Source organism: Camponotus vicinus, unplaced genomic scaffold (genome assembly GCF_025532165.1).
Source record: "Camponotus vicinus isolate PSW18456_S1 unplaced genomic scaffold, iyCamVici1.0 SCAF_12, whole genome shotgun sequence".
NCBI classification, from domain to species: domain Eukaryota; kingdom Metazoa; phylum Arthropoda; class Insecta; order Hymenoptera; family Formicidae; genus Camponotus; species Camponotus vicinus.
Window position 1 is genome coordinate 4,519,718 of NW_028141948.1, and position 26,362 is coordinate 4,546,079.

Consider the following 26,362-nt stretch of genomic DNA (forward strand, 5'->3'; position numbering starts at 1 on the left):
TCTAGTAAGCGCTCTGCTTCCAACAGTCAAGTAAAAATACTATAGTTATGCTATGCGACGTCACAGCAGATCAGATTCCGCGCTTTTTACAATTAATAATATAGTACAATTAATAATATAGAGCGCTTCGTCACCTACGCGTCGAGAACAAATTCGTTTAATGTAACGCGTCACTATTTGTAACATAAATTATTAACATCGCACTGAAGAAGGATCAAAAGATGATCCAAAACGTTCGTTTTTTGTTATTATAATGTGTTTTTTAATATACTAATATTGAAAAAAAAAAAAGTATTGTTGCTTCTCTGCGCTCCAACTACCGCGCGTTGGCTCTTATGCCATTTTCTTTTTAATTTTTTGATTACTTGAGCCAAATCTTTAATTATTAAAAATAAATTATTTATATCCTGTAATGTCCCCATGGTAGCGTGTCCGTGGGTACGATATACCGCTTGTCGTCGTACGGACTCAGAGCAATTTTTGTCTCGTGAATTGTATATACTTGATGCAATTTCGATCTTATACACGATTACTGACGCGTCATTTCAATCTCTTCTTTCAAACACCGCGTGTAATCGTCGAACGTTATCGTTCTCACGACAACGTTATTCTTGACGCCTTTAACCTTCTTCGTATCCTTTTTCCCATCCACTCACAACGCGTACATTTTTGCTCTGAGCCCGACAAATTCGGTCATTATCGCACCGTTATTTTCATCCTTCATCAGGCCCGGTACCTTTTTATTTACAAACGGTATACCATACGCATTGTCTACCGCATAATCACTCGTATCATATCTGCTGAGGTCGCGTTTCATGTTTTCATACACATCGACGCACTCGATGTGATATATCAAACTGTGGGTGTCGGTATACATGATCTTATATTTGTCGCGATATATTGGCACCATGTACTCGTGATGAAATTCGTACAGACATTCTTTCGATATGTCGAGTATGCACATACCCACGTAAATCGGTTTATAAAATTTTACTTCCAGTTTGCGCAATTCTACGGCGATTAAGTTTTCCGAAAAGACGCTTCGACTATGGAAATTTCGAATTTGGTTTTGCGATCATTGCTTCTGCGCCGTATCGTCCGTCCCACTTTGTCAATAATTTTACATCTACATGATTACGCACATTTTCCATCGTTTTGCCAAATACCGCATTGTTCATTAATTTGTAAAAATTTTTTTCGAAATCGTTTTTTGCTAATGTTCTAAACTGTGTATTTAATTCGATATAATTGCGAAACCGGAGATTGCGTAAATTGTAATACGCGATGTATTTTTGTAACGCGAAGGCCGTGTCGCGTACATTGGTGGAGGTTACGGTAGTGTATCACGTAACACTTCTTATCATATAATGTTGCGAGCAGCTTGTCTTGCCGCTTGCCGGGCGGCTTGTCGCGTATCGGACAAAACGGAAATGTGCGTATCGTGGAGATGTTGCGGATACTCGAGATCGATTTCGAGAATATAGCCTGTAGGCGAATCTAGCGCGATCGATGATTCAAAATTCGATACATCGTCGTCCCATCGAAAATCGGCGTAAAGCAACGGTTGACACATTGCCTATCCGTATAAATTATTAACGTCAAAATACATCAAATTGGACGATGGTTTCGATGGATCGTACGATTGCATGTACTTGTTATTAGCACGAGCGTATCTATTGGTGTTGTGGCTGTATGAACAGCGCATGCATCACTCTAGCGAGCGACACGAGAGACGGTGGCGCATCACTATAATTATTAGATACGAAGTGTGCTTGCCAAAAATTGTATTGCATTGTAATACAAATATACATTCTAATAAAATATACAACATGGCGCAGTCGTAAAATAACAATAAATGTTATAATTAAGTGTATAACAAAAAGAAAAAATTGGCAAAGAACGAGTAAAGGTAGTAAAAAATAAGAGGTTAAAAGCACGCAAACGAGTAGCAACAGCACAATGGAACTCTACTGTAAACCACCGCAAGGACTAAATCTAAATGGAAACATTAGTGAAAATTGACGCAAATTTAAACAAAGTTTTGAGATATTTCTGAAGGCGTCAGGCAGTATAGAGAAATCAGACGATATTAAAGTTGCCATACTACTAAATAATGTTGGCGAAGAAGGCATTGAATTATATAATACATTCAATCTGCAAGAAGCGGACAGAAATAATTTAACAAGAGTCTTACAATGTTTTGAAGAGTATTGTGTTCCAAAAAAGAACATTGTATATGAGACATTCAAGTTTTCTAATAGAATACAACAAGAAGGCGAGAAATTTGACAGCTTTCTGGCGGAAATTAAGAAGCTTAGTCAAACTTGTGAATTTGGGACAATAATAGACAGAATGGTACGTGACAAGATTGTACTAGGAATAAATGACAAGGTGCTACAAGAAAGACTACTGAGAATAGAAGACCTCAATTTGCAAAAAGCAATTGATTATAAAACGGAAATAAACAGTCTACATAAAAGGAAACAGCAGAAGTATAACAAAGCTAAAGGATCAGAAGCATCAAAATTTGACTGCAGAAGGTGCGGAACAAAACATGATCCACGAGAATGTCCGGCTTATGGGAAAAAATGTAAAAAATGCGGTAAATTAAATCATTTTGCGGTTAGTTGTAAAGTTAAAAAAGTAAAAGAATTAACAGAACAAACTGATGCATCATCAAAAGAAAGTTCATTTTGTATTGATTATGTAGAAGTTGAAAATATTAATACTAGATGGTTTGAAACGGTACAAATAGAGAATAATAACCCCAGTAAGCAAAATGTTAGCAGGTTGGCAGCAGATTGGCAGCAAATTCGATCAGAATCCCACACCAGAACCGTAGCCATCTGTGTCCGCATTAAGCTTTTGTTTTGGCGACAGAGTCTGTAAAACATAACCTGTCAACAAACTGTCGGCAGAAACCGAGCAGGATCTGCGCGATGCAATTTGATGTTAGATTGCCAGCAGAAACCGAGCAGAATCTGCGCATGCAACCTGATGGCAAATTGACAGCAGAAACTGCACAAGATTTGCGCTTACTTTTATTAATATTATATAAATGCAACAAAATTGATTATTACAAGTGCTAAATAAGAATATTATCGGCAAGTTAATTACAATTTTCTCCTAAAATGACATATATGTCATATGTTATATCGTAATATATGTTAATGTAATATATGTTATATCGTAGTTATATCTCATATAGCGAAGGACTAATTTAATTTAATTAAATTAATAATAAAGTAAATGATAAAAGTAAATGTAACTTGTAAAACTGGAGATGTAATTTATTTAGAATTAAATTCTTGCTTTATGCCACAAATAGGCAGTACATGAATAATTTTCCATTTATCATATTGATTCCAATCAGTTTAATATTCTGAATCTCATCTGCTTGTATCAGATATCAGAAATTAAAGTGATAGAAATTAAAATGATAATTACTATATTTTTAGTCTTTTATTCATATTCGCGACTTTATATATATTTCTGACAGAAATTAGATTACGAGAAAGTACAGCTCACGTAGCGGTAAGTGAAGGAACTATCGAATCATGCAAACTCTGTTCCGTTTCTGCCGTCAATCTGCTATCAGAGATTGTGTGCGCAGATTCTACTCGATTTTTGTTATCAATTTGCTATCAAATTGCGCCTCACAGATCCTGTTAAATTTCTGCCATCAATCTACCATCAGTTATATCAGCAGGCTCTACTCGATATCTGCCGAGAATTTGATATCAAATTTTATTGCGCAGATCCTGCTCGGTTTCTGCAACCAATCTGATATCAAACTGTGTTGCGCAGATCTTGCTCGATTTCTGCCACCAATCTGCTATGATAATTTTAAACAAATCCTGTTCAGTTTCTACTATCAAATTATGTCAGCAGGTTTTGTAACATTTCTGCTGACATTCTGTTATCATTATTTGATATAACAAATTTTTTATACAATCTGCAATCTTACTGTCGACAAAAATTTGTAGCAGAAATTGACAAAATCTGTTTGAACAGACTTTGCTGACTGGGACATTAAGTTTAAGATAGATACAGGATCAGATGTAAATGTTTTACCGTTGAGTATATGTAATAAAATTAAAAAAGGCAAAGACAAAACTAGAGCACACTAATATAATCTTAGAAAGTTTTGGCGGTAACAAAATGAAACCAATAGGGATAATTGATTTGAAATGTTTGATTAAAAATATAGAGAAAAAACAAAGATTTGTAATTGTTAAAGCAAAAGTAATGCCATTATTAGGGTTACAGACTTGTCGAGAATTTAATTTAATTAAAAGGATACATGTGATTGAAGGTCATAGTTCAAAGGATATGTTTATAGCAGAAAACATTGATGTTTTTGAAGGTAGTGGTACATTCAAAAAAACGTGTAAAATTGAAATAGATGAAAAGAGTACATCAGTTGCTTGTCCGCCTAGGAGAATTCCCTACACAGTTCGTGATAAACTAAAAAGTACACTGATAAAAATGGTACGTGATGGAATAATAACAAAAGTAGAGAATCCTCAGGGTTGGATCAGCAACTTGGTAATAGTTGAAAAAACAGATGGTAAAATAAGACTATGTCTTGACCCAAGAGATTTAAATAAGGTAATTAAGAGGCCTAAGGATGTGCTAATATCAACAATCGATGAGCTAACAGAAAAGTTGGCTAATAAACGTTATTTTACAGTACTAGATTTGAAAAATGGATTTTGGCATGTTAAGTTAGATGATAAGTCGAATGAACTATGTACATTTTCGACGCCCTTTGGTTGTTATAAGTTTAATAGATTACCTTTTGGACTAAATATGGCGCTTGAATATTTTCAAAAAATAAATGCTGAGAATTTTAGTGACATAGAAGGTGTAATAGTATACTTTGATGATTTACTAATTGCGTCAGATACGGAAAAAGATCATGATATTACAGTCAAAAAAGTTATTGAAAGGGCTAGAAGTAGGGGCGTTAAGTTTAATAAAAATAAAGTTCAATATAAAGTCAGCTCAGTGAAGTACTTAGGTAATATTTTCAGTGTTGAAGGAATGACAATAGATCCGAATAGAGTCCGAGCGATACTAGCTATAGAAAGTCCAACGAATATAACAAAATTACAAAGTATAATAGGCATGATTAATTTTTTGCGAAGTTTTATACCGAATCTATCGGGAAAAATAGCGCCATTTAGAGAACTACTCAAAAAAAATGTACAATTTCAATGGTTGCCAGTACATGAAAACTGTTTAAATAAGATAAAGCAGGAAATAATGAATGCGCCCGTATTGGCAAATTTCGATATGAGTAAAGAAATTACAATACAAGCAGATGCGTCACAAAACGGTTTAGGCTGCTGCTTGTTGCAAAATGGAAAACCAGTTAGTTTTGCGTCTAAAAGTCTTACTAAAAGTGAGGAAAACATGGCTCAAATTGAGAAAGAGTTATTAAGTATTGTTTTTGCTACACAGAAATTCCATAATTATATCTATGGCAGAAAAATAAATGTAATCACTTATCATAAACCACTAATTAGAATAATTAACAAAAAGATTTCAGAAATTCCTTCCACTCGTTTGCAAAGAATGAGAATTAAATTACTGAAATATCAAATAGAGATATCATTCAAGCCAGGAAAAGAAATGCATATCACAGACCTATTATCAAGATCGTTTATTAATGAAACAAACACGGATGATACGTGGTTACAAGAAGTAGTACACTCTATTGACACGGGTCTTAATATTGTAGATGCTAAGAAGCAAGAACTTAAAAAAGCAACTAGTGCAGATCCAACATTATCAAAGCTCAAATACTATCATTTTAATGGACTGAGGGGGGATGGAGCGTTTATCGAGGTGACAGGTGTGGAGGTGAGGGCCGATAGGAGAAGGAAAAGAGGATGGTTGGAAGAGGAGATGAGAGTTGGGAGCGGAGGAGGAGGCGGAGGTATATCGGGGGAGTGGATGGACGTGGAGGCGGAGTTGGAGAGAAAAAGGTTAGAGAGTTTTTTGGAAGAGAAAAGCTGATGGAAAAAGTGCTGAGTTAGGAAATGGCGGATGGAGGGAGAGGCGGGAAGAGTGACGGAGATGGAGAGTGAAGATGGCGCTGGAAGCAGAAGGAAGGAGCGAGTGGAGCGGCGGAGATGGAGAGTAGAGATGGCGCCAGAGGCTGGAGGAAGGAAGCGAACGGTAGATGGATGGCGCTAGGGGCTGGAAGAAGGAGGCGGGGGATAATGAAATCGATGCGTAGATCGATTGAGGGGATATGGAGAGTGCGAGATCGATAGTGAACAAGCAAACGAAGGACAGCAGGATGGAAGGTGGAGAGTTGATGGAGGAAATCAGAGAGCTGAGGAAGGTGATGGTGGAGATGGTATTGGTGCTGAGGAGGTTGGTAAGGGGGATGGAGAAGAGAGGGGAGGACGATCGGGAGAGCGTGGGAGCTGAGGTTAGGAAGGAGAGGGAAGGCGCAGGAGAAGAGAGCAGAGTGGAAGGTGAAAGGAGAGAAAAGGAAGAAGGAGAAGGAAGAGAGGAAGGTAGAAAGGTGGAGGAGTTAAGGATGGGGAATGGAAAAACAACAGAGGGGAGAAAGGGGAGGAAGGAGACAAGAGAGAAGAAAGCGGAAGACGGAGAGAGGAGGAGCAAGCGGAGTGAGGGGGAGGATGACAGAAGAGGAGTAGATGAGGAGAAAGAAAAGGAGAAGGCAAAAGATGGAGAGGGGAAAGAAAGGAAGCGGGGGGAGAGGAAACGGATGGAAGAGGTAGGCGGGGAAAAGGAGGGACGGGGGGCAGAGAGAGAAAGAGAGAGTGGAGGAGAAGGGAGTATAGAAGATGGGGAGAGGGAGGAAGATGGTGGAAGAGGAACAGAAGGAAAGAAGGAAGAAGAGGAAGGCTGGGATGGGAGAAGGAGAGGAGAAAGGAGATGATTTAGGAGAGGAGGGCAAGAGGACAACAGGAGAGAACGTTTGGAGGAAGTTTGAAGAGAGGAGGGAGAGAGAGAGAGAAGGGAGTTAGAGAGGAAGGAAAGAGAGAGAGGGGGAGAGGCAGGAAAGAAGGAGGAATGTAGTGTGGAGAGGTGTAGAGGGGGGCAGTGCGGAGGAAAGGAAGAGGCTGATAGAGGGGATCGTGAGGGAGGAACTGGGGAGAAGGGTGGAAATTAGGGAGGTTCGGAAAAAGAGGGGGAGCGTGGGAATGGTGTTAATTGCAAAGATGGGGAAAGTGAAAGATAAGAAAGAGTTGTTGGAGAGGGGATGGGAAATAAGGAGGAATTGGGGGGTGGGGGTAGATGAGGATCTGACGATGGAGGAGAGAAGGGTGCGGTGGAAGTTTGTAGAGAGGGCTAGGTCGGAGAGGGCGAGGGGGAGGGTAGTAGTAACTACGAATAGAAGGATTTGGATAGACGGAAGGGCTTGGGGATGGGACTTGGAGAGAGATAAATGGTACGAGGAGACAGAGGAAACAGAGGAGGAAAGTGATGAGTAGAAGGAAAGGGTGAGAGGGGAAAGAGGGTGAAGAAGGTAGGGAACGGAGAGAGGGAAGGGGAGGAGGAGGAAGGGGGGACGAGTAGGGACATGGGGGAAAGAATAGGGATAGAGGATGAAAGGTAGGAAAAGATGGGAGAGAGGGTTGAAGGGAAGTGGAAGAAGTGGAGGGCGTGGAGAGGAGGAGTCGATAGCCGCTGTGATTTTGAATAATTTTGTTCTGTCTGGTTTTACAGTTATGTTCGGTGCAGGAAGGAAAAGGGAAAGGAGAGGATGAGAGCGGAAGGAATAAATACGAAAAAAGAAGGGAGATAGGACGGAGGAAGCAAGGGACAGGAGAAAGAGAGAAGAGGGAGAAGTGGAGAGAAAGCGGACAACCACGAAAGGAAGCACAGTGTGGGAGAAGGAGGGTCAGGAGTCAGGTGGGAGGAAGAGGGGGATGTGGGAGGGAGAGCAAGGAGGGGGAAGATGCGTAGGGAGGATGAGGGTAATTAGTGTGTAATGGTCGCACAAGGGCCAGGTCGGGGGGGACAAGTTGTTTTCTTTTTGGTTTGTAAGAGGTTCGGATACGCTCCTCAAAAAAGCGCCTTCAATCCCCAAGAGGACGAATAAAGATTACATACATACTATCATTTTAATGGATGGCCTAAAATAAAAAAAGATGTAGACGATAGAGTCAAACATTATTTTAATTTACAGGATCAAATCACAATAGAAGATGATTTAGTATATCTTAACTTTAAATTAATAATTCCAATAGAATTTCGAAAATACATTTTACAGTTATTGCATGAATCACATTTTGGTATAACTAAAACTAAAGCTCGAGCAAATCAAGTTATATATTGGCCGGGTATAAGCAAAGATATAGAAGAAGTGATACTTAAATGTGCAATATGTGAAAAGTACAGTAACTCAAACACTAAAGAACCGCTAATAAATCACGAAATACCAAAACTTCCTTTCGAAAAAATAGCTAGTAATATTTTTCAATTTAAAGAAGAAAATTGTTTGGTAATACAAGATTACTATTCTAAATGGCTAGAGATTATAAAATTAAAAAATAAAACAGGAACAGAAATTATTAATAAGATGAAAACTGTTTTTGCTACACATGGAATACCAAATATACTTGTATGTGATAATCAACCTTATGATTCATACGAATGCAAGGAATTTGCTAATAAATGGCATTTCAAAATAGTAACTAGCTCACCAAATTATCCACGTAGTAATGGTTTAGCTGAGCGTGCAGTACAAACAGCTAAGAAATTAGTAATAAAAAGCAAGCAAGAAAATATAGATATGGAAATAGCTCTTTTAGAATATCGAAATATGCCAATACCGGGATTAAATGTATCACCTGCACAAATTATGTTCAACAGGCGTGTCAAAACTAAAATTCCGATACATACCAAATTATTACAACCAAACATACCCCAAAATATACACAAAAAATTGATTGATAAGCAAAAACAGGTAAAAAATTATCATGATATCCATGCAAAGGAGCGTGAACAATTTCGAGAGGGAGAGAATGTGCTAGTAAAGACAGGAAAAACGTGGGAACCGGCTAAGATACTTTCCAAACATAAAACTCCGCGATCTTATATTATTATTAACAATAATGGTAACATTATTTGAAGAAATTCGAGACATCTAAAGAAAACAAAAACAAAGTCTAGAGTTGATGATTATGATGATTATGGTGAAAATAATGAGAATAATGGACAGGTTAAAAAGAATGCTATAAATGCTAGTCGTGAAGGTTCCTCGGTATCCGAAAATGTTAATGCGGAACAACAACAAACAGTAAAATTAACTCGCAGTGGACGAACTGTTAAGGCCAGTCTACAATGGCAGTAAGCGGTACAGAGTATGGAGTAAGATTTTTCGAATTACTTCACCTCTGTCTACAATGACGGTGCAATGCAAGTAAAGACTCTACCAATCAACGAACAGACCATCAGATCTAGAGTTGTAGAATAGTGAAGAACATACAAAATGTGCGAGGTTATGAATATTGATACACTGGATATCGCGCTTGTGACATTATTTTTGCTAGCATGGCATAAAATGTTAGGCCTACAATTCCATGTACTAAAACGTGAGGCCTACAATCCCATGTACTAAAAATGAAATATTCTGGTCGGCGGTGGTGGGTACGCCCTGTCAATCGGAAAAAAAATTCTCAAGGTTTTTATGTTAACCTTGTAAAGGAACTGAAAAAAACGGATCACGAAGAATTTTTTTCATTATTTCGAATGTCACCCGAATATTTTGAAATTCTGGTTGATCTGGTCAAACCGTACTTACAAGTAACACTAGGGAAGTGCCATACGGCGATTTTCCTGAAACTTGGCATACAAGTAGTACATGGAAAACTATTGGACACGTATATTGTTATATCGGCCCGAAAGCCGTTTGAAGGGTAGAAATCACCCTTATCGATTTTGGGGGTAGGTTCGATTATTTTACGAATTATTTTTACGATTGTTGCGAAATCAGGTTTAATTCAACCGCTGGACGTTTACACTTTTAGACCTTGAAAGAATTTTTTAAGACAATTTTCTGATATTGTCATGCTGTATAACTGTGATGTAAATTTACATTTAAGGAATAACATCCTCAAAATACAGTCTTTAATACATAACCAGTTTTCCTCGCCCAGATTTAAGAATATATTTCGATACGCTTGGTGGAAGTGTGGGTATATTGCAGAAAAACCCGACAAATGCAAAGCCCCTGCAGATTTCTGTTTGAAAAACTGCAATGGCACATGTGAACTCTGCAATGATATTGCAATAATTAAATGTGCTTGGTGTATGACATCAATGTGCATGCAGCACTTCTTTGCCGTAACAAACGCTAACTCTCCACATTACTGCACTAAATTTAAAGTGTAAGTCGAAAAGCACCCCGATTCGTGAGAGGCAAGGGGACTCACGTTCAAAAAGCACCCCAATGGGATGAGAACCCTATCACGTCCACGTCGTTCATCCTGGATAGCGCTAAGGAGGGATTGATTTTTAGATGCATCACTACTTGTAGGGATGGTTTTCGATGTTTCGTTACTGTTAGGGGTAGTTTTCGATTAGGACCTTTTTGCTACAAATTCGCCTCAAAGTTATGCTCATTTCTTACTTTTTTGCAATTTTCGCACTTTTTGACAGGGTGTAAAACTTTTGAAAAAATGCGACCGCCATATTGGATCCATTTTGAATTCTTAAAAACGGACTTCAGATTCGTTATCAGCGACCCCAAAAACCCTTAGTTACCTGATTTCGCAACAATCGTAAAAATAATTCGTAAAATAGTCGAACCTACCCCCAAAATCGATAAGGGTGATTTCTACCCTTCAAACGGCTTTCGGGCCGATATAACAATATACGTGTCCAACAGTTTTCCATGTACTACTTGTATGCCAAGTTTCAGGAAAATCGCCGTATGGCACTTCCCTAGTGTTACTTGTTAGTAAAGAGAAGCATTCGTTCACCACTTCCAACAGAACTGCGGCTTGCTGTCACATTAATGTGAGTAGTAAAAAATGTATAGATATATTTTATTTCTCTATATCAGAGTTAATGTCATTTATGCTGCTTACAGGTATCTTGCTCAAGGTGATAGTGCCAGGTCGAAACATTTGGAATTTAGACTTGGAAAATCCACTGTGCATTCCATCATTAATGAAACATGCCGAGCACTATGGTTTGCATTAAGTCCTGTTGTGTTGAAACCCGTAAATCGTTTCGGCTGGGAGTTGATCAGTGAGGAATTTATGGCGAATTGGCAATTCCCAAACTGCTTGGGAGCAATAGATGGAAGACATATGCGTATTCAAGCTCCTCGTAACTCAGGATCTACCTTCTATAATTACAAGCAATTTTTTAGTATCGTGTTACTTGCAACATGCCAAATATAAATTTACTTGGATTGATATTGGCCAGTATGGTAAGTTCATAGAAATTGTAAGTATTGGGAAGTATACGTAATATCTCCTCCTGTGATGAATTAATGTGGTGGTTTACAGGTTCCATCAGCGATGGTGGCATTTGGGCAAATACAGATTTTGCACAAGATTTACAGAATGGAGCCATTGATCTGCCCATTCCAAGACCACTCCCTGAGAGAGACATACCTTTTCCATTTGTGTTTGTGGCAGATGAGGCATTTCCTCTAACTACCTATCTTATGCGCCCATATTCACGTAAAAATAGTAGTCACTTCTCAATCGATATACGTATTTTTAATTATAGATTATCTCGTTGTCGCAGAACAATTGAAAATACTTTTGGAATTCTCACGGCACGTTGGCAGATCCTACATAAGCCTCTTTGTATGTCTCTAGAGAATAGTGAAATGTTATTTAAAACACTCGTATGTCTGCACAATTTTGTAATGATGTGTGAGGAAGAATTGCCTACGCATATTAGACGTTACTGTCCACCAGACTATGTTGATCGAGAAGAAAATTACGTTGTACAAGAAGGACGTTGGAGAGAGCAACATTCAGCCTACTTTAAGGATTTGGGTAGAGTAGGAGCAAATCGAGCTGGGACTGTCGCAGAAGGTTTACGAAATTATTTGCGAGATTACTTTATCTCTCCTACTGGAGAATCTCAAGTACCTTGGCAATACGAAGCTGCTCTTGGAACTGTACGAATTAATCCACCTGCTCGCTAATTTAGATATAAAGATTTTGTCTTTCGTTTCTTTCATTAAGACTTACAAATTAATATATATAGAATAGATATAGAATATATAGATAATATATATAGAAAAGATATATAGATAAGAAAAATAACATAAGACTGATTTATTTGGTATACAGGTCGTGCTCGTTAAATATTATTTATATTCTATGTATATGATTTGAATTTACTTTATTAAATATATTTTTTTACATAATATTGCATTTTCTTTATTAAAAAGTAACTCTCATATCTAATTATCTTATATATATAATAAAATACATAAGACTCAGCTATAGTTACAAAAGAAATAACACAAAAAAATACAAAATTGAAAAATTGACAAAGCTCATAATAGAAAAAGAATAGTATATATATAGAAAAGAAATATATTATTTTTTTTTAATGAAACATTACTAAATATAGAAAAGAAATATATCATTTTTTTAAATAAAATATTACTCTTATTCTCATATGCATATATAGAGACAGATTGATACATATCTATATCTAATAATTATAAAATTATGCTTGTTTTTTGGACTACTAGCAATGTATTACAAAAAAAAAGAAACAGTTGTACATATGACTAAAATATTACACACTGCAAATATATTAACATTATAATCTTTGGACATTTCTCATCTTTCAATATATTGCATAAAACTTTGAAGTTTTTTCTTATAGCACATACCACGCGGCACAATCAAATGTAATTGTAATTGTTCAGACTTAAGTGTATGTGTATAAGCACATCTATGCGAAGGTACATATAATAAATTCTATTAGAATATAATTTTAATTTATGATTGAGTCTTTTTTTCATCATCACATATGCATTGCCCTCGGAGAATTTCTATTAAATCTCCTGATTTTGTTCACTAGTCAAAAATAATAGAAAAAACGTTTCTCTTTGTATAACAAAAGTTAAAAAAATAATCTTGTAATGTGTAACATAAGTAAATCTATTTCTAAATGTGCAAAAATAAATGTAAAAAATGAAACTAATATATATGAAATAAAACTAATCCCTACTCTTGTGACTCATCAGTCTTCACATAATTGTCATTGATGTATTGCAGAATACCTAACATGCAGTGAAATTTGTTTGCTTCCTTTACTTTTGTCAGTGCCATTTGAATAGCTCCTAACATGGGATCTAGAGCTGCTGCAGGAGTAAGTGTTGGATTTTGCTTCGCTACCAATGCTTGCGAAATTTGCACAGCCAGATTATTTAATCCATCAGACTGCTTTATGTATGCCTCTGTCAGATCATTATCCATTTTCTTTTTCTTCTTACAAAAATTATCAGGTGAAGGAACTTTCGTCACTGTAGCTCGATTCATTTTTTGCAACATCTCTTTTGCAACACTTGTTTTGTCTCTTGATGACACTGGTACGATTTGACTTACAGATAGAGATGGTGTTTGAAACTGTGCCTGTATTGACGACTGAACCGATGTTTCTGTGCACTCAAAAGTGGTAGAATCAGATGTCGTATCATTACCTAAAAATGCATCTCATTGTAACTATATGTATATATAATATGTAACACATTTGTTAAATCATTTAGCATATGATGCAATATGCAATACATACTGGATAATGATGATTCATTGAAATTTGATATCCACTTGGTATTAGGAATCTGCATAGGTGTGATGACATGGTTAACTAGATGAGTCTTGACATTTTGTGATGGTACAATTATTTTAAATTGAGTGAGAGGGGAAGTTGCTACTTCATTTGATGTCGTTGTTGCAGGTGTAGTATTTTTGATATAGCTGCTAGAAGTTCTGCACACAATATTGCTTTATTAATATAAATAATTATTGTAAATACAAACAATATCGTCTTTTATTTTGTTTTTTTTATTATTGAAACTTTTTATAAATAATTGTACTTTTTTAAATTTACTTTTTTTATTTTAATTGAGGAAAGTCAACATACTTTCGTGGTATGATAATGTCACGCAGAAAACTATCACATGATTCATACAATTCCCATCCAGGAACATATATGAGCTGGGCACCCTGTCCAGATTTTCCTTTTAATGACATAATAACTTTTCGTCGTTCCTTTCCATACCTTTGTCGAATTTTATAAAATTCTTTCTCAGCATCTAAATCTGCAAATAAATATCAATCATGTTTTTAATCATAATCTCACAACTATCATAACCTCAGTTTCCGTTAGATAGATACTTACCAGCAATATTTTTTAACATTGCATTCACAGAGGCCCAGGCACATTCTTTATTATGAACATTCTTATATCCTTTTTGTCTTTTGTCCCATAGTATCGGGTTTGCTTTTACAATAGCAATTAATTCTTTTTGATAAGTTATTATTTCATTTTCAATATCTTCATTTACTTTGTTTTCCAAATTATCATATTCCACGTTATCATAGCTTTCTACATAATATTCTTCAGCCATTATAATATAAAAATATATATAAATAATATATGAAAATCACAATAATTTCGCAATAAATTGTCCACGAGAGTTCACTTTCAGCACATCGATACACTTTTTAATTTCGCGCCTTAACACCCTCTTGGGAGACAGTAAGAATGTAGGGAGTATGAAATGGGAATTGGCCATTTCATTACTCCCGGTCTTTACTGCCCTTAAAACAGTTTACTACCTACTCTAAAATCCATCTTACTGCCATTGTAGACTGGCCTTTAGAACTCCAGCTAAGTTAAAGGATTACGTTATGTAATGTTATATTTGATAGAGCGTTTTATCTAATTTTAATTTCAATAAGACTGATTTAAAAAAAAAATAGGAAGATGTGGCTGTATGAACAGCGCATGCGTCACTCTAGCGAGCGACACGAGAGACGATGGCGCATCACTATAATTATTAGATACGAAGTGTGCTTGCCAAAAATTGTATTGCATTGTAATACAAATATACATTCTAATAAAATATACAACAATTGGAACATTGACTTAGACCACCACGTATACCGCGTTGGATAAACTTGACCATGTCGATATCTGTAAGCAATTCGAACCCAATCTTTGTATGTTTCAACATGGCGTCTCACGTGTATCCGGGAAGAGTATAATAATACGCGGGGTCGAGTCCGTAACTTTCGATACATTTATCGCGAGTTTTCAAAAATATCGGCTAATAACAAGACATCGATTTTCAGGTACAAATCGCTATATTTGCCCAGCGTTCGAATGGAGAATCGCGTCCAGATGTTCTCGGCGTGCACGTAATCACTCTCGGATATAGTATCACCGGTCAAGGAACTGTAAAACGATTCGCGCGATGGTAAACACGTATCTTGCAATCTGTCCACAAAGTCGATGTATTCGTACAAAAAGACGCCTTTCCGTGTTAATAAATTGAAATTTTCGGAAGACAAATTTTGAAATTCCGATTATAAAATTTTGAGTTTGTCTTTGTCTAGATAAGATGCCAATTTGTCGATACTTGATGTAAGAAATTTGTACGAATCGATGAAGCGTAATTTTATGTGATTTCTCGATTTTTCTTCCGTAATTTTTGGTAAACGAAATATATATTTCCTTGGTTATCGGAAGTAGCTCGATTCTCCCTTTGAACGCTGTGGCTATTTCCTTAATTATGAAATGCGAATCGTAACCGGATAAATTGTGAAAAACTATCGGAATGCGAAAAGATTCTTTATAATTTAGATTGCAATTTGAATGCGCGGGACCTCTGTACCGTCCGGTCAGATGGCAATGATCGCGTACACGTGTATCGTCTTGCGCGAACGGTTTTTCACATATATGACAATGTGTCGCGTTATTAAATTTTTTCCACTCTTTGAGCGTTAAATCTACCATGGGGACATTGGTCGACAAAATATTTTTTACACGCAGTGCTAAATTTTTAAGATCTTCGACGAACCATGCTATACAATCGGTACTGCGACGAGAATGGTACGCGGATAATGATTCGTCGTACGAGCAATGTATATAATAAGCTATACTGAATACCCTATGGTGCTGGTATGCGTTTTTCTCTTAGTCCATCTTGGTCAACATACACTTTAAGTCGGCGTATACGATGAATGGAAGTCGCTATTTCCGAAAGTTGTTGAACTTGAGCCACTTGTCGTTATCGCTCGGCAATCAGATAGCGCAGTCGTTCATCTCTCGACAGTCGACAGTATGTGACTACAAATTGTCGTTCGAACTAAAGTAATGCAGGCATCTGTGAAAGAAAATTTTTTAATTAAAGATTTATATAAATACAATTTGCTATATAACTTATAATTATACGTACCGATCACAGATATATCTTTGACAGTTGTGTTTGCTCAGTTGCGAGCTCACAAGACGGGATAAAGTCTTAATCCAAGCGAAATGCCCGACGTTGTTGCCGTCTTCCACGTACAACAAGTTGACATGCTTATCCCGCTTCTGCTCCATAAGACGTATCGTGCCCTCATTTTCAATGCTGTACACATTTATGAAAACGTCGTTGGCAAGTTCAAATTTTTTAATCTAATTTAAAGTCACTGGAAACTCAATGTCCCAGAGATTCAGCACTGTCGCGTAATGCGGGTACGATGATTCCCGTTCCGCGTTCCTTTCGACGGGATATAGAGCGGCGACCATTGCCCACGCGAAACACGCATTATCTTTTGATTGCACGTTAATCACCGCTCTCTTCATCATAATCTCCCGCGGCAATTTGATATGACATCCCGCGCGCATAGGATTATACTTATTTATATTTACAGTCAAACTTAATATTCGCGATAGTGCCCACCCGTTGTCGCGTTCCTGAAACTCTTCGAGCGATGCTAGGGTGAGCTCGATAACGCGCCGTTCATACCACTCGCGTAAATCAGACGTGCGAAAGAGTTCATAGTTTCTCGTATTGGTACTTTTATTCGCGCGTCTATCTCCGGTCACAAACTCACCGTTGAATATAGTGTTCACTTTCACATTATAGTGTTTTTTCATAACGTCTTGCACTTGCTCGAGCACAATGTCTTTGGCGTCCTCGAGAAATTGGCGAAGTTCGATGTGATTATAGTTTATCACCGCGCCAGTCAATATACGACTCTCGAACGCCGTATCAATCTCGCGCCACACAAGTCCCTTTTGATGCGTGTTACATCCGGCACCCGCGTGTACGAAACGTCCGCGTAGCGAATTTTTTAAACCTTCGAGGCGCGCGATTCGAGCAATCAGTGACTGTCGAGTTCCGATCGATAATCGCGGTCGTTTAAGCCGACTTTGCTCTTCCAGCGACTCGATATACTCGTCGCATTGTTGCTCCCACGCAATGTAATCTTCCACCGAATTCACTAAGGCTGCGTGCTCATACAGATCTTGCTCCGCCATTTTTTTTTACAAAGTGACTGCTGTTACTCTGGCAAATATACTGATAGTATGTGTGCCTCTTTATTACGATTTATATACTGTCTCATGCATCGCATTTGCCTCACGTTTTGTCATGGAACATCTAGGTCCCTATAGGCTGATAACAAATGGTTTCAAGTTTTCTGGGTATGCATTTATAGTACATTCAGTTAAATCTTACACTTGAGAGTATGATTATCCGAATATCGGATCGCCTTTTAACCTTGATAATTTTACGTTTTGTCACGTATATCTTGGAAATTTTTATTGCACTCAGCTAAATCTCACGCCTGGGGGTTAGATCATCCCAAATAGTAGACGTACATTCAGCTAAATCTTACACCTCAGAGTAAGATTACTCGAATAGCAGCCGTATATCGGATTACCTTTCAACCTTGATAATTTCACGTTTTGTCATGTATATCTTGGAAATTTTTTATTGCACTCAGCTAAATCTCACGCCTGGGAGTGATTAGATCATCCCGAATAGCAGACGTACATTCAGCTAAATTTTACACCTTAGAGTAAGATAATCTCGAATAGCAGCCATCGGTGCGTACATCGGTACTTCAAAAAATTAGAGGAAATGAAAATATCGCATCAGCAATAATAATCTCCTCCACATTGCAATTTGCGATACTATTTGAATTAATAATAATTCTAATACGATCAGTATTGCGTCGATTGCACATGTGAAAGATTCACTGCTGAAGAAAACAACATGAATTTTTACGTTCCGATCGAAGAGAGTGATGTTGCGTGTGAGGAGCAAAAATGCAACACGTAAGATTCGATTATTTAAAAAACTTCTTTTTTATTAATTTTTTAATATTATGGTCTAATTATTTATATTTTTATAGCATTCAGCCTTGTCGTGCAGCTTTCATACTTGGAAGAAGATACGCTCTAACCCCGACGTCGTACAAATATTTGGACATTGGAATAAGCGTTGGAGCTATATCGTATGTGGAATTGGTTCTCGGTGACAATCGTGGCAATCAAATAGTATTGCCTATTTCAACGTGGAATTTGTTAATGCAAAAACGTGCAGACATTGAACGATTTCTACAATCGACTGCTCCCCCATTAAGGATTGGAAATCTAACGATCGAAGTGCTTGTTATGCATCAATCGAAAATTGTGAAACTCACATTATGCGAAAATTCTTTGTACATGAAGCCACCAACATTATTATATCTATTTAATTTTGAAAATTGTATCGATCATATGGTTATGCAAGAATACCTATTTTGTAAATGAAAAATTTAAACAATTTGTAACCGTTTTACAACGTAACAATATTACTAATGTATGCGATGTTGTAAAAACGATACGCGAGAGTGATGTCTTTAACGAGCGGGATCCGTTAGCGCACGGTGCGATAGCGTACCAACCCGATAGCACACGAAAAATTGAACACAATTCCCGATAGCCCACGTCCCTTTAGCACATATCCCGATAGCACACAAAGTAAATCGCGCACAATCCCGATAGCACACCAATGAGAAAGTACACGCACAGACTGCACACCCGCCCCCCGCCCCCACCCCGTTGCAAACCCATGTGGAAGCTTGTGTGCTATCGGGATGTGTGCCAAAGGGACGTGGGCTATCGGGAATTGTGTTCAATTTTTCGTGTGCTATCGGGTTGGTGCGCTATCGCACCGTGCGCTAACGGGACCCTCCCGTCTTTAACAGCGAATCATTAATTAATTGCGAATTATTAACATGTGCTGTAAATGATATTCTTCACGATGCGTGCAATAAATAAATAAATAATTTTTATTCCGTCTATAATTTTAATTTTTTTTTCCTTCCATCTGAATAAGAACATCATAATGCATAATCGGTATATTTTAATCTTCTTGTTCTCAACGTACTCTGTCGAAGATGTAGAGAAAATGCTGAGGTGGATGAAACATAATGCTCTAGTTAGAAGAAGACAAGAGATATTAAAAGATATATAATGAAGAGGTGCAGCATTATAGTATCGTCCACGTTCTTAATGAGTACACAATGGCTGAAGATGAAGACGTTATTATGATCGAAGATGATAATTTAATGAGAGTGGACAATAATCAGGATGAATCATCCGACGAGGATCGCGTACTCTAGGAGGATTCAGATTACGACAGTGATTGTAGTGAAAATTTTGCAGAAATAACGAGATTTAGACCGTGCTGAAATTAACACCATAAACATTCTGACAAAAATGTGTTGTATATACTTTTATTATCACACTGAAGGCAATGTAAAGTTTTGCACATGTAGTTTTCTACGAATATCGGGCTTATTTTCTCGTACTGTGCGAGAACATGAAACCACGAGTTACGCTTTGATCCTTGGATTGTACTGTAAAGAATGTAGAAACCCTCTACATCAAATATTGCCGTGCGACATGTGCCCCGTTTGCACAAATTAAATTGTTAATCATATAAACATTTAAAAGTATAAAAAACTTGGACTTGTGTATGAATGTGATTGTAATATATGAACAATTAAAAGTATTGAATAAAAATAATATTTTAATTTAAATTAATTAATTAAAAGACAATTTTATTAATATGTGTTACTATAGTATATTAAATAATATCACAACAATGGATCTGGAAATACGTATAGAGGAATGGAGGCGCATAATCACCCTTCTCTGAGATGACAATAATAGTGCGATGGAAAAATCGAACACTAAACAGATGTCGATAACACAATATGTGCGCGATCGAGAATTAGGCATACGAGGTATGCGTAAGTAACGTTTCGTCAAAGAAGTCGAAGTTACTATGTATGAAGATGGTTATACAGAATGGCCCGATCATGTACAACGGAAATTTTTCGTGAAATTTGGAAAACGCATGTCTCAACCCATACAGCACAGAAGCTTGCATCAACATTGCTGCAATGTTACAATATTGCTCACTGCAGTGTAATGTTGCAAAAATAATGCAGAGACATTATTTTGTAATATTACTTTGGCAATGTTGCAGCAACGTTCTAACATAGCGAAAATGTATAACATGTGTTTCTTTACTTGCCGCTACGCGGCGACACCAAATTTAACTAACTCGTATTCGAATTCATCTAAAGTGGATATAAAGTCTACAAAGGACTAATGTAGTAATTATATTTCTTGTCTTGTGTCAGTTTAATTTCTGATAAACTGACTTAGTTTATTTAATATTCTGAATCCTAATGAGGGATCTAGATTATTAAACAAATAATTTGTTTAATAATCTGGATCCCTCATTGGATTTTAGAATATTAAACAGATTTTTCTCAATTGAATGGGTAAATAGGAAATAGTTCATTTGCGTATTAAAATATTCTGGTGTCGAATGTATGTAAAATAATTGTATGTATATTAATGAGATAAATATTTAAGAAACATCTAATAAAAAACATTAATAGATGTTTTTTAAAGGCATTTTTCCCTATCTTTTTTAAACATTTCTTTATATTTTCAAAGTTTATTTATTAAATTTAAAACGGTGTCTGCATTTGTAGCAAAACGCGTTTTAATACTACAAATACGTTGCACCGTAACATTGCTACAATCTTACATTGCAATATTCCTAAAAGCGGACATTTTAACGTTGCTGCAATCCCACAACAATGGTGCAGCAACATTTTGCAGTGAATTTGCAACGTTGCAATATTGCGGTGAAAGATTGCTGCAATGTGTATGCAATCTTTGTGTGCTGTATGGGAATTGATGAAGACTCTCATTTCGGTGGCGAACGTAAAATTACTCGATTCATAGACTCAGATAATGTTTGGATGTGCCAATGTATAACGATGCACCCCTTGCACCCCCTTTCAAGCATCGTTTTCCCGGCAATGCGATCCGCCGGAAGCTGCCGCCCGGCAGAACACCCGCCGAGCATAGGCAGGGGCGCGGTGCGCCCACATTTTTTAAACAACCGCACATACGGCTTTAAGCCGTTAGGCTAAAATCAGCCGAACACCGCCGACCGTAGCCGATGTGGCCCGAACCGCCGACCGGTGAAAGCCCGCGTTCGGCACATCACCCGAGCCCCTCCGAAGGGGCCCGACCGCACCGTTTCCGAAAACTCGTTCGGAAGGGGTGATACCGTTGCGCGCCGACGCGGACAATTAGCCGATATAAAAAGGCCACATTTCGGCACCTAATTACCCATTTTCCGATTCCGCTCACGCAAGTGAACAGTCTCCGAAAACCTAGACCGCTCCTAGCAAACAGCCAATATTCAAGACAGGAGGTGGAGAGAACTCCTCCTCCACCGAGCGCTCTCGATTCTTGACACGGCTCATTCCATTTAATCACTCTCCGACCGAAAGGAAGAACCAGAGCGAACTCCGGTTCAATCGAGTGATTTCGAATATCGGTCAGAATATCCGACCGCCTAACGCCGGTGCATAAAACCTCGAGGTAAAAAGGAGAGCTACCTCGGACGAGCCGTTCTCGTCGGCACGGCGTTCCCGGAAACATCCTGTCTAGAACCGGGAATTAGAAGTACGTTTCCGAGAATAATACGCTCACGATCCGCATACAAACGGAGCTAGATCGATAGTCCAGACGCGCGACAAAAACGCGACACGCGCTACGTCAAACGGTTATCGACCGCGCACGATTGTAAACACACGCGCTATACGCGCATTCCAACATGCGAACCCACTTCGAGATATATCGAAGCGCGGTCTAATTGTGCAACTCGCTGCGCTTACACACATATACACACGCCTGCGACCCATTGCGCTCACGCGACACACACGCACACACGCACGCACGCACGCACACACTGTAACACGCAATAAACTTGTATTTTTCTTCTATCGATACACGCTCTCGTTATTTCCGCTCGCCTACCGAACTCTGATCCCGACTCCGACTATCCGACGGCAAAACGCGTAGAAGTCGTCCGTGACATTGGCGCCCGAACAGTTTAAGGATCGGAATACGAGGAAGCGTGTGAGTGAGAAAGATGAAAGCATGGATATATAAGCTGAATAAAGAACAGTTAATCGCAATGGCGAAAGCGCTTAATTTAGAAGACGCGGGGTACTTTGGAGGAACTTCGCAAACGAATAAGCCGATTCGCGGAGGAACATCCCGAACAAGCTAACGCATTCGAGGCGTACGCGGGGGAGTTAGGCGCCCAAGAGGCGGTACCTCGCCTGATAGTACCGACACCAACGAACATAGAATTTCGGACACCCACCGCCACGAATATGGCATTTCCATACGAAGGGAAAACCATTAACCAAATACGCAAATGGGGATACCACTTTGATGGCCGAGACCCTGCCGCATTTTTAGAAAGAGTATGGGAGTTGAGGCAGGCATACGGGTTCACACCAGCTCAACTCTTACAAGGGCTCCCAGAATTATTGAAATGGGTTACCCTCTTGTGGTTCAGGAATTATCGAGATTCTTGGGAAACCTGGAACGAGTTCGAACGCGATTTCCGGAGACAATTCTTCCCACGCTGGTACGCGGCCACATTACGTCGGGAAATTATGGGGCGACACCAACAATCGACGGAAAAATTTGCACAGTACGTCACGGTAATGATGACACTGATGCGTCGGGCCGGGGGATACTCGCGAGACGAGCAGCTCGACGTGATTTACGAAAATATGAACTCGGCCTATAAACATTACGTGAGAATCGATGACACAATATAGCGGACTTACAAACACGGGCCGCGGAATTCGAAAATATACTCCAAGAACAAAAAGAGGCAACGAAGCGAGAGAAAGACACCGCAGTTCCGTCAGTAACGGCGGTGTACAATAAAAAAGATTGTTGCTGGCGGTGCAAGCAGAGAGGGCACACACGCGCGCAGTGCCGCACAGTCGGAGAAATCGGGAAATTGCGGCCAAAAATAGGTTCTTAACAACATTTTTATTTTACATAATAATTAACAAAATTTGTTATATAACATTCCAAAGTATTTGATAACTATTAAACATATTAAGTATTTGAAAATTTCAATGAGATTCTGTGTATACAAAAGTAGTACAATTTTTATTATTTTTTTATGTACATTTTTTATAAAGCTTGAGGTGCTCTTAAAAATTATCTAATTGGGATTTATTTTATGAGTAAATTGAATTCATTGCATATTTATGTGCATAGAATCTACAAAAAAAAATAGCAAGCCAATAACTTACATGTTTGTTTTTTATACGGTTCCTGAATGCGAAACTGATTTGAAGGTTCATATATGAAAAAAGGTCTTACTTTCAACATATTTTTTATACTGATAGACAAGAATAGACAAGTTCTGTTTCAGATAGAACTTTTCCTTAAGATCCCCCCTAAGAGTTAATGAAAATCCCGTTTGCAGATATTTGCAGATGTGAAAATTACGCATGATATAAGAAGTCATCTTTTCGTAACTTATGACGGCAATGACTCAACGAGCGCATCCGGACTAGCTGCCGTGCACAATCGTGGCCGGCGCGCGCAGTTAAAGATAATCATCTTTTAAATTTTTTAAATGTATTTCAATAATTAACTTTGTCCGCTAGGTGGCGGAATTCTCGTAGTAAAAAACAAAACAGCGTTGAACGAGGTAGCGAGATAGCGAGGCATTACTGCAGTTAGTATATATAGGTTAGTTCATAAAGTTTGTGATATATATATATATATATATATATATATATATTTATATACACTCACCCGCAAAAAAAGCGGTACACCTAAAATTTGAGAAAATTTCATCAAATTTTAAATGATCATAACTTGGTAAATAATGATGATAAAAATATGTTTAAAAAAACAAAATGAAGGCTGTAATGTCCACTTTAAGAATATTTAAGTGGCAATTATGCTCAGCCATTGTTTTCAAAATGGCGGATAAGGAAGTGAAAGGATGTAAAATTGATTATTAAAGGATCGAGTTTGGGACGGTGCACGGCGTAAATCAGGTAACGCAGCCCAATGAGACCAAATGCTCGTGAAAGTGTGGAGTGTTATCTTTAAAATGTTTTTTTACCGAGCTCGATACGATGATTTTTCGCTGAGTTATTCCGAATTTAATTAAAAACGCTCTTTTTTCTTCTTCAATTTGCAGCTCAGCGAATAATTATCGTATCGAGCTCGGTAAAAAAGCATTGTAAAGGTGATACTCCACACTTTCACATGCATTTCGTCCCATTGGGCTGCGATACCTGATTCACGCCACGCACTGGAGCAAAGCGGGAACCTTTATTTATCGGTTTTGTATGCTTTCATTTATCCGCTATTTTGAAAAAAAATGGTTGCACATAATTTCAATTTAATTTAGGTGTGTGTGTGTGTGCTCGTTTGTATACCACAAGGATAAGGACCCCGTGGTTCGTCAGCTCCACAGTATTTAAAGACTCCAAACCCTCCTTGTGGCGTGTGTGTGTGTGTGTGTGTGTGTGTGTGTGTGTGCTCGTTTGTATACCACAAGGATAAGGACCCCGTGGTTCGTCAGCTCCACAGTATTTAAAGACTCCAAACCCTCCTTGTGGCGTGTGTGTTTGTGTGTGTGTGTGTGTGTGTGTATGTGTGTGTGTGTGTGTGTACGGGCGCACGCATGTGTGTATTAATAGTGGGTATGACCTCCTCGTGCGCGTATTACCTCATTCATACGATCAGGCATACTCTGTATTAGTCTTTTTATTTCATCCTGCGTAATTGCATCCCATGCATTTTGAAGAACTCTTTGAAGTTCTTGCAGTGACTGAGGTGCAGGTACGTGATTTCGTACTTTCTTGCCGAGATTGTCCCACAAATGCTCAATGGGATTTAAATCCGGACTACTTGCTGGCCAAACAAGTCGATTTATGCCAACTTCATCGAGGAAATCAAACACTCTTCTCGCAGTGTGTGATCGAGCATTGTCTTGCATAAACAAGAAGTTCTCTCCGATAAAGGGTGCATACGGAACAACATACGGAAGGAGTATGTCTTCCACGTATACATCTGCGTTCATGTTCCTGTCAAAAAAGTGCAAATCTGTATAAGCGTCCGCTGAAATACCTGCCCAAACCATCACAGAGCCTCCATTGTAGCTGTACCTTTCACTTACAGTACAATCTGCAAATCGTTCTCCACGACGACGATAAACTCGTTCTCGTCCATCTGGAGAATAGAGACAAAAACGAGATTCATCGCTAAAGAGTGCTTTGCCCCAGTCTGCGTAATTCCAGTCTCTATGCGCAACTGCAAAATTGAGTCGAGCTACGCGATGACGACCTGTAAGAAAAGGTACAGCCGCTGGCCTGCGCGAAAACAGATTTTGTTCCGCTAATCTTCTCCGAACGGTGTCAACGGATACATTGCAATTGTGGACATCCCTTAAATTGTTTCGAATTTGAACAGCTGTTCGATGTCTGTCTCTTAATGAATTTAAAACAATAAATCGGTCATCGTTTTCATTGGTACGTCGAGGGCGCCCAGAACCAGGCCTCCTCTTGAAAGAATTGGTGTCTAAGTACCTGGCATAAGCACGTTGCACAGTTGACACTGACAGATCAAGTGCCTCAGCAACGTATCTTCGACTTCTGCCATCTTCAATTAAAGCAACAACTTGAGCAGCTTTTTCTGGAGTTATCGTTGCCATAATCGAGAAGTAATTTCGAGAAGAAGTAATTAATTATGGTTTCAATAGATGAAGTCGCAAGGAGCAACGCGTCTAGAGAGCTAGCAAATCAATCGCATAACTTGTACTATAGTCTTTCAATGTACCTGGCATAAGCACGTCTCAAACGGAAAAAACATTGGAAATCACATCTTTCAAGAGGAGGCCTGGTTCTGGGCGCCCTCGACGTACCAATGAAAACGATGACCGATTTATTGTTTTAAATTCATTAAGAGACAGACA

At 38.3% G+C, this 26,362-nt stretch overlaps 1 pseudogene; it reads left to right on the forward strand.

The window, feature by feature from the left end:
- Window positions 1–9,612: 9,612 nt before the first annotated feature.
- LOC145963217 (uncharacterized) lies at window positions 9,613–12,160 on the forward strand (annotated as a pseudogene).
- The last annotated feature ends 14,202 nt before the right edge of the window (window positions 12,161–26,362 follow it).